At 39.2% G+C, this 17,102-nt stretch overlaps 1 protein-coding gene across 9 annotated transcripts in view; it reads right to left on the bottom strand.

The window, feature by feature from the left end:
* DAB2 (DAB adaptor protein 2) overlaps positions 1–16,722 on the bottom strand; it is a 49,293-nt gene extending 32,571 nt beyond the window's left edge. For 3 of the 9 annotated variants that reach the window (XM_081053226.1, XM_081053230.1, XM_081053229.1), the window contains exon 1: positions 16,410–16,715. The gene's annotated coding sequence lies outside the window, so the exon portion shown is untranslated. Of the gene's footprint in view, positions 1–10,665; positions 10,780–11,440; positions 11,468–16,409 lie in introns of all 9 variants that reach the window. The other 6 variants (XM_081053233.1, XM_081053232.1, XM_081053228.1 and 3 more) reach the window with 6 other exon arrangements.
* Positions 16,723–17,102: the final 380 nt, after the last annotated feature.

The following is a 17,102-nucleotide window of genomic DNA, read 5'->3' as shown; positions in this document are numbered from 1 at the left end:
TATTTTATGATATAATCATATCAGGACACTTGAAAAGCAGGCAGGTATGTAATCCTAAACTTTTCCTTTTCCAAAAACCAGTTCAAGAATCACTGCTTAATATTTGGTTTCTTCCCTAATAGCACAGCGGAATTACATTAAATCCCAATGTGGTTTCCCTTTCAGGCAGAGCCTCACATTTATATAATCCTCCAAGCTATTGCTTGAGTGCTTCTGAACCTTCCTGCAACTCATGTTTCAGATACATGCTGTATTTCAAAGAGTTTAAAGGAAGAAGAATCCAGCTGCCTTGTAAAATCAGTACAGAGAAGTCAAACTGAGGTGTACATAGTAATTGTATATAGACAGGCAGGACTTCTTTTTGTTACATTTCTGTATATAGACCAAAACCATGAAAAAAAATATTCTTATAGTTATGTAGACTCTCTATATAAGATCAGTTTAAGTTATCTGATTGTGTATGTACACACACACACACACACACACACACAAAGTGACTGCCCGGACAGTGTATCAACATATATTGCTACTAAATAAATAATCATAATAAAATAAAGTCAAAAAATAGTTATCTGGTTGTAGTATGTTGTCTCTGGGTTCTAGGTAGCCTTTGCATTAGAATATGCCCTTTGTTTTACTCTTCAATCTACCCCTAGAGTTGGCGTTAACCTTCCATGAGAAACTTGCCATTGGCTCACATTTCCACATCTGATATGATCTGTTCTAGTTGGGTAAGATATCCACAGACAACAGAGTATTTAGGCTTCATCTCCAAGAAGAACAGAGGCCCTACGAACTTCCATGGTTCAGAATACATTTTTTAAAACCACTACTGCTTACTACTATCTTATGGGCTTGATATATCAATTACCACTTTAATAATGGTTCTTCAGGATTTATATGATTTCCCGTAGAGAAGACTTGGTTGTTCTCAAATAAGATGAAGGAAAAAGGAGTCATTTAAAAATAAAAAGGGACTTTCTACTTATTTGTTGAATTTCAGGTTTACAGAGAACCAAGACCTGATAACCAGCCTTCTACCCTCCCAATACCAGTGCTTTAGCATGCTGAAGGTTAGGAACTTTCCAGACTATTATCTAAAAGGCCAGGGGAGCTCTTCTACAAGACATAAGAATATAGGCTCATTTGCTTACTTCTTGGTTGCTGGACAAATTAGATAGATTAACAGATAAGAAATCCCTAGTTAATTTCAGTTCTGCTATTCAACGGAGAAAGGTAAATCTGCCAACTTGTTTTCTTGCTTCTTGAGGTGATGTTAACACTACTTGAGTCCGAAAAATTTAGAATACAGGATCCCAAAAAGGTCCTGAAATAGCTAGCCTACCTGCTTTAAAATTGTACATACAGTTACACCAATACTCTAAGAAGTTGCTGCAGAGTGAGTAGGGAATGGACACAGTGACAGAAATGCACAAGTATTCTTGAGCTCAAGTTCACACTCTGTCATTATTCTTTCATCTTTCGGGATATAGTATTAGACCAAATAAATGCATGGGAATAAATCAATGTATTTTTAAACTGAGGGATGGAAAAATTCTAAACAGCAACACATTAACCCATGCTAAATGAAACAGAATTGGGACTTGAACTGTTGCACAACTGAAGCAACTATGAATGGTAAAGTGTTCTAATGTACTGAAATACTTGTGTACCGTTCATTCACTGTAGAGATCAATGAGCATAGGAAGTTCCAATTACAGTAAAACTACCACTTAGTATCAGACTTTTGCTTATAAAGTCTAAATCAGTGAGACAGCTTTTGTTTCATGAATTCTATATATAAATCCAAGTTGATGTAATCAGAATGATACCTGTTGAAATCATGTAAGTCATCACCATTAATTGATCTTCCATTCCACAAACACGTCTAGACATTGACTTTAAGGGTCATGAGGCACAATTGCCAAGTTTGGAAGAGCAATTCAAGGAATCTTGTATTTAGAAGAGCTTTCAGGAAAATGCCACTCCTCTGTGGTCCCAAACGTTAAAATGTTATTACTAATCTACAGAAGTTTTCAGGAAGTCCATTTCTATACCCCTTTGGCAAGTCATTTCAGTGACTTCTTAAAATAAGGTAAAAATGGATGGTGGCATTTCAGAGAACTAAGTTACGAGTTCTTAGGAAATGAAGATACAGCTCATTGGTCTTTCTTGGTTGTAATAATCAAAGAATACAAGGAAAGACCTCTGGTTATCACCTTAATCTGTACAGATTTCAACAAGTTTCTTCTGGGATTTAAAGAATGACTTTGAAAATTTTCTAACATATATATTCCATTTTCGTAAGTCATCTTTTGCACCGTTAAAATCATTCCAGTGCTGGGGGAGGGGAAAATCAAATTTGTACCAGCTGAATAAAAATAGGATATCTCAGAAAATTGTCCTGGTTATGTCATTAGACAACATTTTCAAAGGCTCAGGTCTTGAATATTTCATTTCCTCTCCCCTCCCCCTGTTTAAAGATAAGCTGTTGAGATGGCATTAACCAATGACTTTGAAGAGCCTAGAAAAATGCTATTTTCCTTCCCCAAAACCAGCATAATTTTTTCTACTTTTGATCTACATATTATTCTACCAGACGGAAGAGGTAGTGTCTTAACTTTATGTTAATATAAAGTAATATTCCATGCAATATGCTGTTTATTATAAATGTTATATGGCTAGCCTGATAAACAAGTCAGTTTGGATATATTAAAAGGCAATAAATGCATTAACTAAACAAATCATCAGTTCATATGGTGCCAAAGGAATTGCTGCTTCCCAAAAGGCTTAACTTATTTGAGATGATAAATTTATGTACTAGCACAGTCCAGTTTTTCTGGTTTTCTAGACTATCAAGATTTGTTTATTGGATCTATATCTGTGTCTTTTAAAATGTTATTCAAAACCATTTCCAGCTGCAGATAGTTTTACAGGGACTCTAATGCTGGGTAACCCTCTGTTTCTCCCATGTTAAATGAGTTTGATTTAAGTTAAGGGTGAGATTGTTGCATTGTCTAATAGTTGTGCTAAACACCTATGAATTATATTTTGTTTTTTATTTCTCAGAGCTTTGACTAGAAACTGTTATCTGTCCTTTGCATTAACTTATTGTTTACAAACCTGCCTAGCACTCTGAGTTACAAGTATAACTTAATGGTCAAGGCTTGGCTTTAGAGCAAATGGTTGGTTAAAAATCTGATTTACCAAAGGAAAGACTTTCCAGAATAAGCAGATGGATGAGGGTTCTTCCTCCTTCGAGGCCTGTTGATAGCACACCATTCCATCCGTGTTTCATTACCTTTTTAAGATGACAAATCATGGGGGTCCCATTTGGGTCCACTGTTCTAGCATGAACTGAACTAGCAGGAATGGTTATATCATATGCCACTTTGTTGGGCTTCAACTGAGACCTCCTGGCCCAATGTGGGATATTCATATTTATGCAGAACTACAAAAAGGCTTCTGGTTAGACTACACAGGAATGTCAACATCAATGACTGACTGGAAATAAAGTTTCCTTGGTTCCTAAAAGAGTGTAATATTTAAGCAAGATGTTTCATTAGCTTTCATAACAATCTCGTCTGTTCCCTGAACCATTTAATGACCTGTTGCAAAATTCTGTCCCTGCTAAGTAATTGACACATAAACACTTAAGGAAAACATGAGATAGATATAAATGATTGGCTAGGGGCTCCATTTGTAGCCTCTCTTTATTAGCCTTATTACGGTCATTAAATAAAACTAACTTGAGTTGGTCCCTGTAGCTTTAGACATTCACTGTGCAGTGGCATCTGCTATTTTCTCGTCTTTTTATGTGGGCATTTTTAGCATCAGAGAATGCGATTCGATCATTTGTTTCCTTAGCTGAACTCTGTAGCCCTGTGCAAAGACAAGTCTTTGAAAGCCACTATTAAGTTCCTAATCCAAACTTTATTAAAAAGACTCAGTATTGCAGACAAGGAGGTTAAGACAAATACACACACACAAAAATGATCAAGGACTACAGTGCACACAAGCCTCCTAGTGCAGCAAAATTTGAAATCGGGAATATGTTCATAGTTGTAGTGTTTTATTAACTAGCAATGTACTTTTTCACAAAGTATAGACGTAGATAATTAGTTCTACCAAACAAACTCGTGAAGAAAACACCATGAACACGTTATCTTAGTCCCTCTAAAGTAAGCAAATTCTACTTTTATTAGGGCTAATTATCGAAAGTGGGATGTGAATAAAGTTTCTTTCTCAGGGCCACTCTCCCCGCTGTTGAGGTTCCCTACCTTAAATTCCATTCTACACTTGCCTCCATCTAAGAAACTCCCTAGAGGGAAAAACAGACACAGTCCCTTCTGACACTTAAGAGTATGTCATCCATCTCACATTGCATGGTCAGAGTGACTACACAAATGGTAAGTCATTGGCTACCCTAGATTGTGCTCTAAATTAGAAAATTTAAAAATTCTTCAAGTACTTACAGCTTTTTGTTGTTCAGAGCATATGGGGTTTGGTGATTGATCCCTGCTCTAAAGCCATCACAATTTAGAGATTGGAAACAAAATTTGCCCCTGAATGCCAGTGATGAGCGTGCCAGAAGTTGATTCATACAATATCCACATCCTTGTTATAAGCCAGGCACTCATCTAGAGCTCAGGATACGTCAGTGAGCAAAATAAAGATCTATTTCCTTAAATGGTTTACATTCTAGCAGGAAAAACACATACATAGTCTTTCAGAAGGTGTACCTGCTCTGGAAAAAAATGCCAAGTGGATAGGGAAGGCAGGGTTGGGGATGGTTTAAACATTCTAATTTCTTCTTAGAAACACAGAAGGAATACTAGATCTGTAAAAATTAAATGTATCGAATTTTTTTATAAACCAGGTGTGCGGCTAAGACTCTCTCATTTAATCCTATGAGAAAGGTATCATTATCCTCATTTGACAAGAATAGAAGCTCAAGTACAGTCAACCAGCCCACGGAAAGACATACATGCACAATATGTAAGCTCTTGACTTCTTTGTTTTAGAACAAGACATGTAAAAGAAGAGAATGAAGCTAGTTCTTCATATAGGTGGACTGAGCATTAGCCAAAAAATGCATTTGGGAAAGAGGAACTAATAGCAAGCATAAAGGGTATTTGTGTCAGGTGAGCCTATGCAGGACCTATGCTGGGTTATACCAGGACAAAGGATCGGAAGGTGGGTCAAACTGTGTTTAGAGTGGTTTATAAAACTCTATTTTGTCTAGACAATACTGGGGAGACTTTGAGGTTTTGAGCAATGGTGTGGAGGTTGGAGTGGTGACAAACCCCAGTACAGAGCCATGGCATCAAAGAGTGAGATGGCTTTGTAGTATGATAGTTGCATGAACTTGCCACTTTGAGTGATTCAACACTGCCGGTTTCTTTCATTTAAATACTTGGCTAATCTTTGGGAAACAAAGCCTTTTAATTGAAAGGTTAAGGTCTAACAATCTCAAATGTCAGATTCAAGGTTATCCTAACCCACCAAGCTAATGATGCTCAGTGACCCTCAAACTTCATAATAAACAAAGTGTCCCAAAGGTGGCTTTAAAAAGTAAAAGGCTACTACATCTTATAACATTCATTCTAAGATCCATTTACTCCTAAAAAAAGAATTTTGATTATGTCAGTTCTATAAAAACTTACATAGGTGAAATGATATTTTGAATTGTGAGCACCTCTTTAGGAACATCTTTTTAAGAGGCAGCTATTGACTAAAATAGTGATGACTTTATAGCTTCTTGTTTGAAGCAGAATACATAGCAATTTCCCATTTTATACATGTTTCTCCATATATTGAAAGACTAGAAATGTCAGAGCCAAGGAAATGCTCGCTAAGAAGGATGGTAGCAGGGTGAGAGACAGATTTCTGCTTCTTATACATTTAGAATAGTAATACTAGGATGATACATGGCTTTCTGTATGTTTAAAATTAAATTCCTTAGAGATATGCTAATTTGTCAGGAATACTTAAAATGTAGGTAAATCTATATTCTAACTTGGTCTGAAGACAGAATCGTGAAGATACTCTAGGTTCAGTCACGATATTAAACTCAAAGGCTAAGTGAACCGATAAAGGAAACATGTCTGAAAGCAAATAGGATGCTGCCTACAGCTTTGACACTATCCTCTTACACGTCATTGATTGATACTTACCTATCCAACGTTGTTGAGAAAAGCTGCTGATATGTTAAAAACAATGAACAGTAACTTTTTAATAAAATACAACTAGGGTTTGGAAAAACTCATTTATGCTAGGATTTTGAAAGTGGTCAGGGAGTGGACTACTGTTGGTTTCCAGACTAGTGTTCTTGGACCCATTGGGGTCTGTGCAGGCAGGACGAGTTGGTAACACTGTTCAAGCATTTTAAAGAGCCTAATGGACGCCACCTCTTTACCCACAATACAGCTTCATATGCAGATTAAAAACACAGGTTTCTTGGATGTGGGCAGAAATTGTGTTAAGTCAAAATTATAACCTTAATTATCCAATGTTGAGCCAAAGGTTTCATCTATTTTCTCAATTTTTATTAGTTCTTCAGTAAGCAGTTTAGCAGACACTTTTAAAAGGAGAAACAGAAGGAGAATAAGAAGTTGTCCTTGCAGGAACTATCAGGATGAAAACTATTCACCACTATTATTATTAGCCAGGTGATTACACCATTGGGACAGATAGATGTATGAGCTATGATGAATACTCCATTGATAGAAGTTAAACCAAGAACTTGAAAAGACCACATCATCTGGAGAATTTCAGTAACAGCTTGTCTGCTTTTCTCAGGCTCTGTGCAGATATAAACTAGAGGAACATATGGATATTACTTATTATAAATAATCTTAAAGTTAAAAAAAGGGACTCAGAACTGTTTTACTTATACTAACAGATGATAAGGAAAGCTTAAGTTTCCTATTTTGCTTACTCTGTACTAAATTACAATTAATGTTGCAAATGAGAGTAGCTTGACTCACTCATTTACCTGGCCATCTGGTTATTGTTCACTGAACACCTACTGTGTGCCAAGCACTGTATTATGCTGTATATACAGTGACAAAATAGACACGGTCTTTTCTCTCAGAGGCTTACAGTATAGGCAGGGGAGAGAGAACAAGCAAGGAATAGTTACAACTAAGAGCTTTACAGAAAATGTTTCTGATTAGGGTAGAAAGCTTCATTGCCATTAAAAATGTCTAATAAGAGCAAAATTAGTACTACATACTTCAAGGAATTTTACATAAATTGCTTTCTTATTAGTATCAACCCTGGGAAGATGCAAATTTTGTCTTCAGCACTTAATTCTAAATTTTAGACAGTTCTAAAATTATGACATTTTCTTAAAACATTCATTAGATGGGGGATATTTACATTCAATATTTGGGAGTCTCCTATAACCATGCTGCAATCTGGAAGAGTGTCTGTATGGCTGAGGCAATTGGAGGGAAGAATCTTGTGATACACTAGGTTATGATAGAATACCAGTGATATTCCCTGCAATGTTACGTTATAGTCCAAAGTTTGGAATCAACCCTGTTTTCATAAATACCAAACAAAAGCACTATGCTCATTTGACGTTCAGTTTTCACACTTCAGAAATGCAAGCAATTCAGAGACGACATGAACTTTTATATTCTAGAACCAAACATGTTCTTTGGCAATTTCAATTGCCAGATTTTCTAAGAGCGCAGATTAAATGAAGTGATATTATGAAAATGTAACCGCCACCCCACCACTGGCCTGCCATGGATTTGGTTATTTAAAGAGCACTACTTAGTTATAAGAGCTTTAGTAAGGGAATATCAGGCAGTACTTGGTTACTGGGAAACTTCATCAAGAAAGTGGACTTTATTAGCACCCCAAATAGAAAGCCCTCAACAAGTGTTGGCTGTGTGAGGTGTGAAGAGTCCAAACAGAACACGGTTACATCTATTGCTACTATTCAAGAGTTCCTATATAAAAGCTGAACATTTGTACCTCTATATACTATGTCGAAATAGAACTATGGAATTTATTTTGCATTTGGATACATCTACAAGATCCACAACAGCATTGTCTGCAGCTTAGCACGGAACTAACATTTTTATCTTAGACTGTTCACATGTCTACTGAAACTGGCAAACCTTTGACCCTCTGTTGTCCATAGTTACCCTTTATTTTCATACCTCTCCTTCCTCCTCACCAATTTTTTTTTTCTTGGTTCCAGAATTTCTCCCCAATCTTGTCTCATCGCCACCCCAAGTCCCTGGTTTCAAATAAGCTATACTACCTTGTATCACATATGTTGTCCCTCACAATTAGCCAACTCATATTACAGTGTTATTTTTATATTTTCTATACACATAGCATCGGTACTTTTGAATATATTTAGAATACTTGAAGTAAAGAAACTTCTTGAGAGATAAATTCTTCCTTCGTCTTCTCAAAAGGTTCCTATGAGAATTTAAGTTGTAAGAGACTCTAGCTGTAACTCACCTACTTTCATGGCTGAATTTTTGTAGTCATGCCTTCCCAGACCTCATGGCCTTTCTGATTTTGTATTAATCAGGTATCATTGTTAAGTTGTGAGATCCACAGTGAACTGAACCTGAGATCCAAAACCCTGAGGAAGCTGATTTCTTCCATTTACTCTGGACACACACACACACACACACACACACACACACACACACACACACAATGCTTTCTCATGTTGCCTCCCAAGTCTGAAACACTTGTAATACTTATTGCCTTCACCTACTTGAATTCCTACCTGTCAAAGTCCACTCTCCACTCAAGGTGTATTGTCTTAGGGAAGTCTTCCCTGACCTCCCACCAGCCCTACCATTTTTCTATACTTATCATGACCTACTGTTGCCCTCTGATTCATGTACAACTCTTCCCCCAACTCAATGAAGTTTTAAGATCAGGGAACCATTTGTCCTACTTTTCTAGGACCCACACCGTCTGGTCAAGAGCAATGCACTTAAAACATTAGGGTTAATACATATTTTCCATTTGCTCCTTACTATTCAGTTAGGCAAATCTTTTCTCTACTTTGATTGCTGATTTTTCATGAAATATAGGTTTTTCTTCAACTGCTAAACAGTCGCCACTCAAATTCATGCTGCCAACATAGCCAGGTTAATTTATCTGAGTCAGCATTTTGTTTTCCTGATTTAACAAAGAGATCTACTACTCAGCAAATGAAGATCTAAGTTCTTGCCCTGCCATCCAAGGCTCAGGGCCATCCATCTCTCCTTTCCAAAGGATATCACCTCTTACCTCTCTGTCATCTGTACTTTCTCTTGGACAAACTGGCCAGTCAGTATCCTTGAAGTACATACCTGCATGATTTGCTTATGTGCTTCTGCTTAGAAAGCATTTTTCTTCCTATCTTACTTCCACCATTCCTTTAAAGGCCAAGTCTATTATCACACTGGTGTCCTTTGTTTCCTCAGGACCCTACCCTGTACCACTTAATTATAATACAATCATATGCTAGTTGAGTAGTTGTTATTTTCTCAAAGTTTCTCATAGGCAGCAATTGTTGACATCTATGTGTTCACTAGTAGGTGTTAGGTAAACATTTTCATCCAACTTTCGATTACAACCAACTTTTAGTCATTGAGAACTTTAAACCAGGGGATACATCAGAAATTCCAAAGAATACGTTATAAGGCAGTTAAGCAAGCATCAAGAGATCCTTCAGAACACAGCTTGGACGTTGAATAAGATTACTATTTCAATTCAAGTATATGTAGGTTTCTGAAAAGCCTCAGCTATAGGTGAGAAATCAAAATTAAATCTCCTTATTATCAACCAGCTATGAATGGAAGGGCCTGTTGTATCAGTTACATTTGTTTTCTAATTCAAAAACATGGTTGCTTTTAAGATGTTTGACTTTAGAGGCAAAGGTTAAAACAACAAACAAAAAAACCCAAAAGAACCCTCAAAAACAAACAAAAAAATAACACCATCCCCCTCCAATGCTAAAGTAATTATTGCACAACTGAGACTTTCCTTTAAAGGACAGATATTTGAGCACCTACTATGTGTACTATCCTGACTTCTGATCCTCAGATCTGGAGGTCGGTTATACGGTTCCTGTATGAATTAACATTGTGCCCCAAAGCCAAACTGGTTCAGCATTCTTTATATGACTATGCCAGCCTTCTGACAAAAGTTCAAACACATTTGGCTTATTTCTGCTGCACTAAATGGTAACAAAAAGTATTTTAGCATCTGTATTACATACTACACAAGGTGAGAACAAGTCTTGGTCCCCTAATTCGACACTTAAAATATGAAAAGTGAGACCATTTGGGTGAAATGTTTACAAGGAGGGCAGCTGTGTCCAATATGGACCCATTTAGTGAAGCTGTTCTTTACTATCTAGTTACTTGTATGTGGATTAACTCTAGATCTCAGGAGGACTCAATTGTCCTGCCCAGAAGAGATTTAAGTGGTACATTAAGAGTTAATATGTGCGTGCCTGTGTTGATTTACAAAGTGTTGTAACATTCTCTTGCTTGACCCTTACGTTTACTAGTTTCAAGGCATATAGGAAAGACGGTCTTTTAATTATCTGCCCAAGTGTGTACATCTCTAGATTTTAGCTTACCTAAAGCTCACAAACAATGAAAGCAAGACCATTTGCTAATATCAGCTTACCTATTACATGGAGAATTGTAGTTCTAGAACAGGTGCATTTCTGAGGCAGCAACACTGAGGAAGTATTTTTTTCTGGCTTCTCCTTCAATTTTAATTTTGAGGCAACTCATTTTACTGATGGATAAAATAAAACTCAGATGTTGTATCTCTTGTCTTAAAATGGAAAAGCTGGGTTGTGGACATAGACAGTCATTTGTAGTTCAGAGCCCAAGCTTTTAACCTCTATCCTATGTTGTCTCCTCAAAACCAGACTTCCAATTCTTTCCTTCTACATCTAGAAGCACCTTTGCATTTTTCAGTCTAACGCGTGATCTCTGCTAAGCATTAATTTCTGATTAACATCAGTCATTCTCAGGAAGTATTTTGCAAAGTGGGCCAGGCAACTAAGGGTCAGGGACATTGAGTAGCGTGTCTGAAAAATGGCAGGTGTAGATTCTACATTCTTTGCTTCACATGATGTAGACTTTCTTCTAGATTTCTACACACTGGGAGTTATTGTTTTATTGCTAACCTAGCAAATACTTCACATAATAGGTATTTACTAAATATTTAGATAAACACCAAGATCCAAATCACAAAGATTCATGCTTGAATTCTGGCTCTACCACTTAATGACAGGACCTTGGGCAAGTTGATATCTACTGATCTTACTGGAGTTAAGAAATGGAGATATCTTTCCTATCTTGTTATTTAAAGTGAAAGTCAAATGGGAGAATTGAACATTACTTCATAAACCATAAAGCTCTATAAAAACTAAGTGCATTAGTTCATTTACCATTCTGGAGAGGACTTCATCTGCACTCTGGGCATGGCATGAAAAACAAAATAAAAAGTTTTATAGGTTAGAGAAAACCATCTGGTTCAAGGGTAATGATCTAGTTTACTGGAATCTTTTTTTAAAAGTAACTGGGACAGTCTCCTAATAAATGGAGATTAATTATGCTCTTTAAAATCCTTAAAGGAGGTAAAAGGATAAAACTAAGGATCGTGTCGATTTTTCTAGGATCAAGAAAGCAGTACTTGAGATAGTAGAAAAAATATCAAGGTCTGTGCTTTGTAATCTTTCTGCATCCCAAGATTCGGATAAACTAACCTATATTTAAATTCTTTGCTTTATTATTTTCATGGCTAGGAATTCAGATACTTTGCTATGCTTTCCACTGAACTGAATTATAAAACAACTGAATTATGAAAGTTACTCTTAGATCATGTGTTGGGCTTGTTGAAATACAGCTGGATGGACCTTACTGCTAGAGTTTGGCTCAGTGTTTTTGGGATGGGAACCAAGAAATTGCATTTTTAACAAGTTCCCAAGTGATGCTGATGTAGCTAGTCTGGGGACCACACTCAGAGAACCACTATCTTAGATGAGTTCTCTCTAGCTGTGAAATATACTGCATGCTAAGTGTCCAACCTTGAAAGACTGAACGAATCTGACTGTTAAATGAGAACTTAATAAGGCAGTTCATCTGTCACGTGAAGATCTAAGTCTATCAGAATAACACTTTGCATCATATTGCTAAGGAGAAATAGGGTAGATTTTTACCAAGAGAAAACCTTAGACCACATATCCCTCACCCAAACTTCATTCAAGTTGGACAGTGTTTCAAACTCAGATTTTCCAGGACTGTTGCTTTCTGTGCTACCTGCTCCCTTACTCCATGGTTACCTAAAAATCTAAAGGACAATCCTCACGCATTCTGCCTCCTGGTAACTTCCCTATAACTGAATACTCAGCTGGCCCCATTCACTCAGAATTCTTACTAGTTTAAGGCAGTTAAAGATTATTTGCCTTAAGGTATAAATTATGGTAGCAGAGAAAAATTGAGGCAATATTGAGGCAATAGCTTTTATGTTCCTGAAAGTTCATAAGACTTAATGTTTTGCTATCTTGATGATCTAAGAAGTAGTAAGCGTTAGATAATTGAGTATTAGGATTCAAATAAGTTTAGAAGATGCGGAAAAGGATGAGATGGGTAGCAAGGAGATTCTACCTCACTTAATTAAAAATTAACTTCCATTTTTAGACCAGGAAGCCATTTGTCCAGATATTGCTTACCCTAGAGTGGCAGGCTTCCTTCCAGGGTAGGAGAAGGATTTGGGAAGAGGAATAACCATGGCAACCTGCCCATGTGGGTAATGATAGTATGGGGCCTCGTGCACTCAGAAGACTTTATTTCTAGCCTAGTCACTTGGTTTAGTACAGATGGTCCCTCCCTTCCCACTTCCTTCTGCTATAATGCTGACTTCAGGGGCAAGGACTGCCCCCTCTCTGTAGGGAGTCTGAAGGGAGGTGGGGAAGACTTCAATGAGACCAGAGGAGGTCAGCTTGACCAAACCCAACCACAGTCTTCTAGGCAGGGAACAGAGAGTAACTCCCTGTTTGTTCTAGTGTGAGCACAGCAAAAACGCTGGCTTTGTTAATATTAAGTGCTTGAATGATTAACATTTTTCAGGCAGACAAGCAGTGTCCCATTTTGACAAAGAAATTCTCCATTTTGCCTTCAGTTCTCACAAAGATACATAATTCAGTTGTTCAGGGGGCAAAACCAAAACAAAACAGAAATTTCTAAGTCAGACAGAATAAAGTATCTTAAGCATGTTAGATTAACAGTCTTCTCAACAAATCTGAGGGTAGGTACAATTATTGTCTTCAGATAAGAAAACTTAAGTACAGAGAGGTTACACAATTTGCCCAAGGTCAGGTGAGCAGCAGTGGGGTAGTTGGGATTTGACCCGAGGCAATGAGAGACAAAGGGGCTCCAGAACCCACACTCTCAACCACTACCTAGTTGGGTGAGGTGGGAGGAAGGAACTGGCATGGATTAGCCTTTTGTGTCCACACTCAGCATCATTTGTTCCCCTCATCAGAAATTAGCATGTTTTTGGAAAAAGAGGAGTCTCCATGCTTTGCTTTCCTTCTGATTCACACAATTAACCCAGTCAGGATACATTACCATGAGTTAGATTTCTCTTAAACATGCCTATTTGATGCTACAGCTATTTCATCTGAATATGATTCTGGCCTACCTCTGTGCAATTCGGTGGCACAGTTTCAACTTTAGAATTACACAGCAGCATCAGAGAGAATTTTAAAATACCACATCCTGTTACTTAGGTGTTTCATGTTGCCAGTCTAGTTCTCATTCTGGTTCTGTTTGGAGGGCAGAAAACCTTATGTGTTTGGTCAGTTACCGAAACTTCCCCCCACAGTCTGCTTTCAAGCTTTTCCACCTGGGGAGAGCTCAGTCTGCAGCAGCCTTCTCAAGTATTTCAGCATCTTAGCTTTGTCTTTAAGAAAAGCATTAATTAAATCCTCAAGTCAGGAGAGACAGAGGAGGAGACACACACGCAGCCTTCAAAACTATCCAGGTAAAAAAATATTGGTGTTAGCAAGCTTAGGCTTACAGACACATGAGAGATAGAATTAGAAATGAAGCCGCTGTTCCATACATGCTGTACCACCAAGAGCCCACATTTCCACAAAGCCACCTGCCAGCCAGGAGCCTTCTTAATCTTCAGGTAATTGAATCACAGCTGAGTAGGCCAATAAATATCACCCCTAACCAGTTGGTCAGCAGCTTCCAGAGGTCCCTGTATCACCTTCATACAAACAAGTGTCTTAAAAGCAATTCTCTTCAACCCAAACAAGGTGACTGAAATCTATTCAACCTTTTGAGCAAGGCAACAAATAAGCTTAATGCATAAGAATTTGGACTTTTAGTTGAATCAAAAACTATACAAAGTCTTGAGTGGAAATGCAGACTCTGGAATCTGTCTTTAACAAGCCTTTTTAACAAGTGTCGTGGCTCCCTGCCCTCTCTTATGTCCTCAGGTGAAGATCGAGTGTCCAAGATCACGAGACAGGCACCTACATATGTGTCATAGTTCAAAGTTAGAAGACGTTCCCCTACCATCTACTTGTTCGGGTCATACATCAAAATGTAGGAGGGCATAGCTTAAGAAAAATTGATTTTTAGGGCAGTCATTCAGGTAAGAAGGGACAAAGTTGGGAGTGGGAAGGGATGGGGGAAGTTAAGTTATTCACCAACAACAGGAAAAAAGAATCCGGTCTTGCCTTAGGAGGAAACTGATTAGGAATTCAGAAGAAGTAATCTGTCCCAGAAATACACATTGGAAAAGACTACTAGGTCTCCTTTGTGCTTTCTCTAGACTATCCACATTGCACACACTCCATGTTGTATTGTGTAGCATTGTTTACTGCCACGTACCCAGCACTTCACCAAAAAGGTCCTTCCTCAAAAAATAAGGAGAACTCAATCCCAAATACTCCTGAAGTCTCAAGACAATAAACTTTCTTCCAGTGTCATTGAGAGTTAATTCCTTTCAGTGAGGGAGAGACAGAACTTTGGGTGGGCAGGCACCAGACCCAGAGGAGAGCAGCATAATCAAGGTCTGGCTGCTGGTGTCAGAAGCAAGCATAGAGATGTCACAGAGCATGGAGACAAGCCATTTGGTAGCTTCAGTGCTCCCCATTCCCAGCCAGTTCCTCCCTCCCCAACAGCCAGTAGATGCTCCTGGGTGGGGAGCCAACCTCAAGCCTGGAAGGAAGGTCAATTACATATCCCATCAAAGCCATTCCAAGAGCCTTATCAGATGTTTGAAGGCATTTTTGTAGCTGCCTTCTTTCCTCAGCCATTCCTTCTGTTTGAGTTACTTCTGCCTTACCTCCTTCTCCCCCACTCCCCTGCTTTGACTGATTAAGGCCAGAAATTTTTTCATTAAGTCACTTTATAGTGCAATAACAACATTTACTATTCATGAAGTCGCCCCTCCATCATTTTTAAGTCTTTCCATGTGTCTGGAAGCTTATTTCTGCTCTGCTCATTTTACAGAGAGTCTCTCTTCCTTCCAAACACAAACTAAAAAGAAAGAGGAAAAGGTGGGGGGTGGCTGGTGTGGAGATAACATCCAGATTCTTTAAGTGTTTTTAATCCAGTTAAATTTCCCTTTGGACTCAAACAGTTCCCTGCTGAAACTGATTGCGGACCTGAATTCCAGGCTAAGAATTAAGTCAAGAGGAAAGGATGGCAGAAACAAATAACAGAGTCAGCTCTATGCTATGAAAACCGCTATGTTGACTGGGGCTCCATGGTTTTAACCCATTCATTTTCCCCCCTTTTCTTGAATTCTTACTTAATCTTTCCAGCCAGCTTATAGCAGGCAGGCAAACACCATTTAACCGCCCTGGGCTTCCACGGATTTAAAACAAGTTTGTTCAGTCTCTTGAGCAGAGACTTTCTTAATGTGGGTGTAAGACAAAGTTCACATTTTAATGCCATATGTTGTCAGTCACCAGGAAAAAGCTTCAGGGGCTCATACCAGGTCCCCAGCCTTCCTCACAGGGCAAAAATAAACACCCTTGGAGGAGTTAATGAGGCGGTGGGCAGCCACACCAGAGTCCTCCCAGGGCCGCCTGCAGAGGTTTTACACACACACACACACACACACACACACACAGGAGGCACTTGTGAAATGTCACAAGCTGGATGGACATCTGGAGTCCGACCCCAAAGGTAAATGCATTCCATGGAAACATTCCTCGGATGTCAGGCCACTCAACCGCTGGTTTCCCCACGAGCACTCTCATTTCTAGGATTTCCCCAACAGTCCCAAGTCTGCACCCCAAGGGGGGAAAAAGCAAAGGAGGGAAGGAGGTCGCAAAAAAAAAAAAAAAAAAAAAAAACAATGGAGCTAAAGGGAAGGATTTGAAAGCTACTCACAGGCTAGCTAGCGCCTCTGCGAAGCCAGCATGACTTGCCCGCGCCGAGCCTCCAGGCTGCCGCGCAGCCGACACGGCGGCCGCGCTTAAATAGCTGCCGGCCCGGGAGCCTCAGCCGCGCGGCCACTCCCGGCGAGATATGGTTCTAATCAGATGCTGGCAGCTGAGGACTCCCCAGGAATGCGCCGGGATGTTTTTGCTGCCTGGGCTCGGTAACTCCCCCTCAACGTGTCTGCTGAGTCTTCCAAACTTAACTGTTTATTAACTCGAGTTGCAGCCACGCAGAGGATCCGGCTGCCCTCGGCTCGCGAGCCCCGCCAGCGGGGGGCGATCGCAGGGAGCCGAGCGCAGGGGCGGAGAAAGGGGAAGGGCGCAGTCAAAACCCCAGACTCACTGGGGCTGGGGCTGGGGCAGCAGGGGCCGGGAGACAAGGGAGGGTGCAAATAAGGACAGGAAAGGGAAACTGCAGGGAAGGGGTGGGACCCCGGCCTTCATCTCACAAATTCCTTCCTGGATTGCCACTTGGAGTGATGTGGCACACGAAGTCATCCCAACCCGCTGGGGTTCTTTGAACAAAGGGCTGCCTTTACTCCTGACTTTCCTGGCAAAAGGCAGTGGATCCTAACTCAGGATCTGCTGTTTCTACAGTTGCATGTGTGATTGCTTCTTTCAAAGAAATTAGGGTCTTTTTCAT

This window comes from Rhinolophus hipposideros (assembly GCF_964194185.1).
Source record: "Rhinolophus hipposideros genome assembly, chromosome: 7".
Taxonomy (NCBI): Eukaryota; Metazoa; Chordata; class Mammalia; order Chiroptera; family Rhinolophidae; genus Rhinolophus; species Rhinolophus hipposideros.
This window is presented reverse-complemented; position numbering and strand designations above follow the sequence as displayed.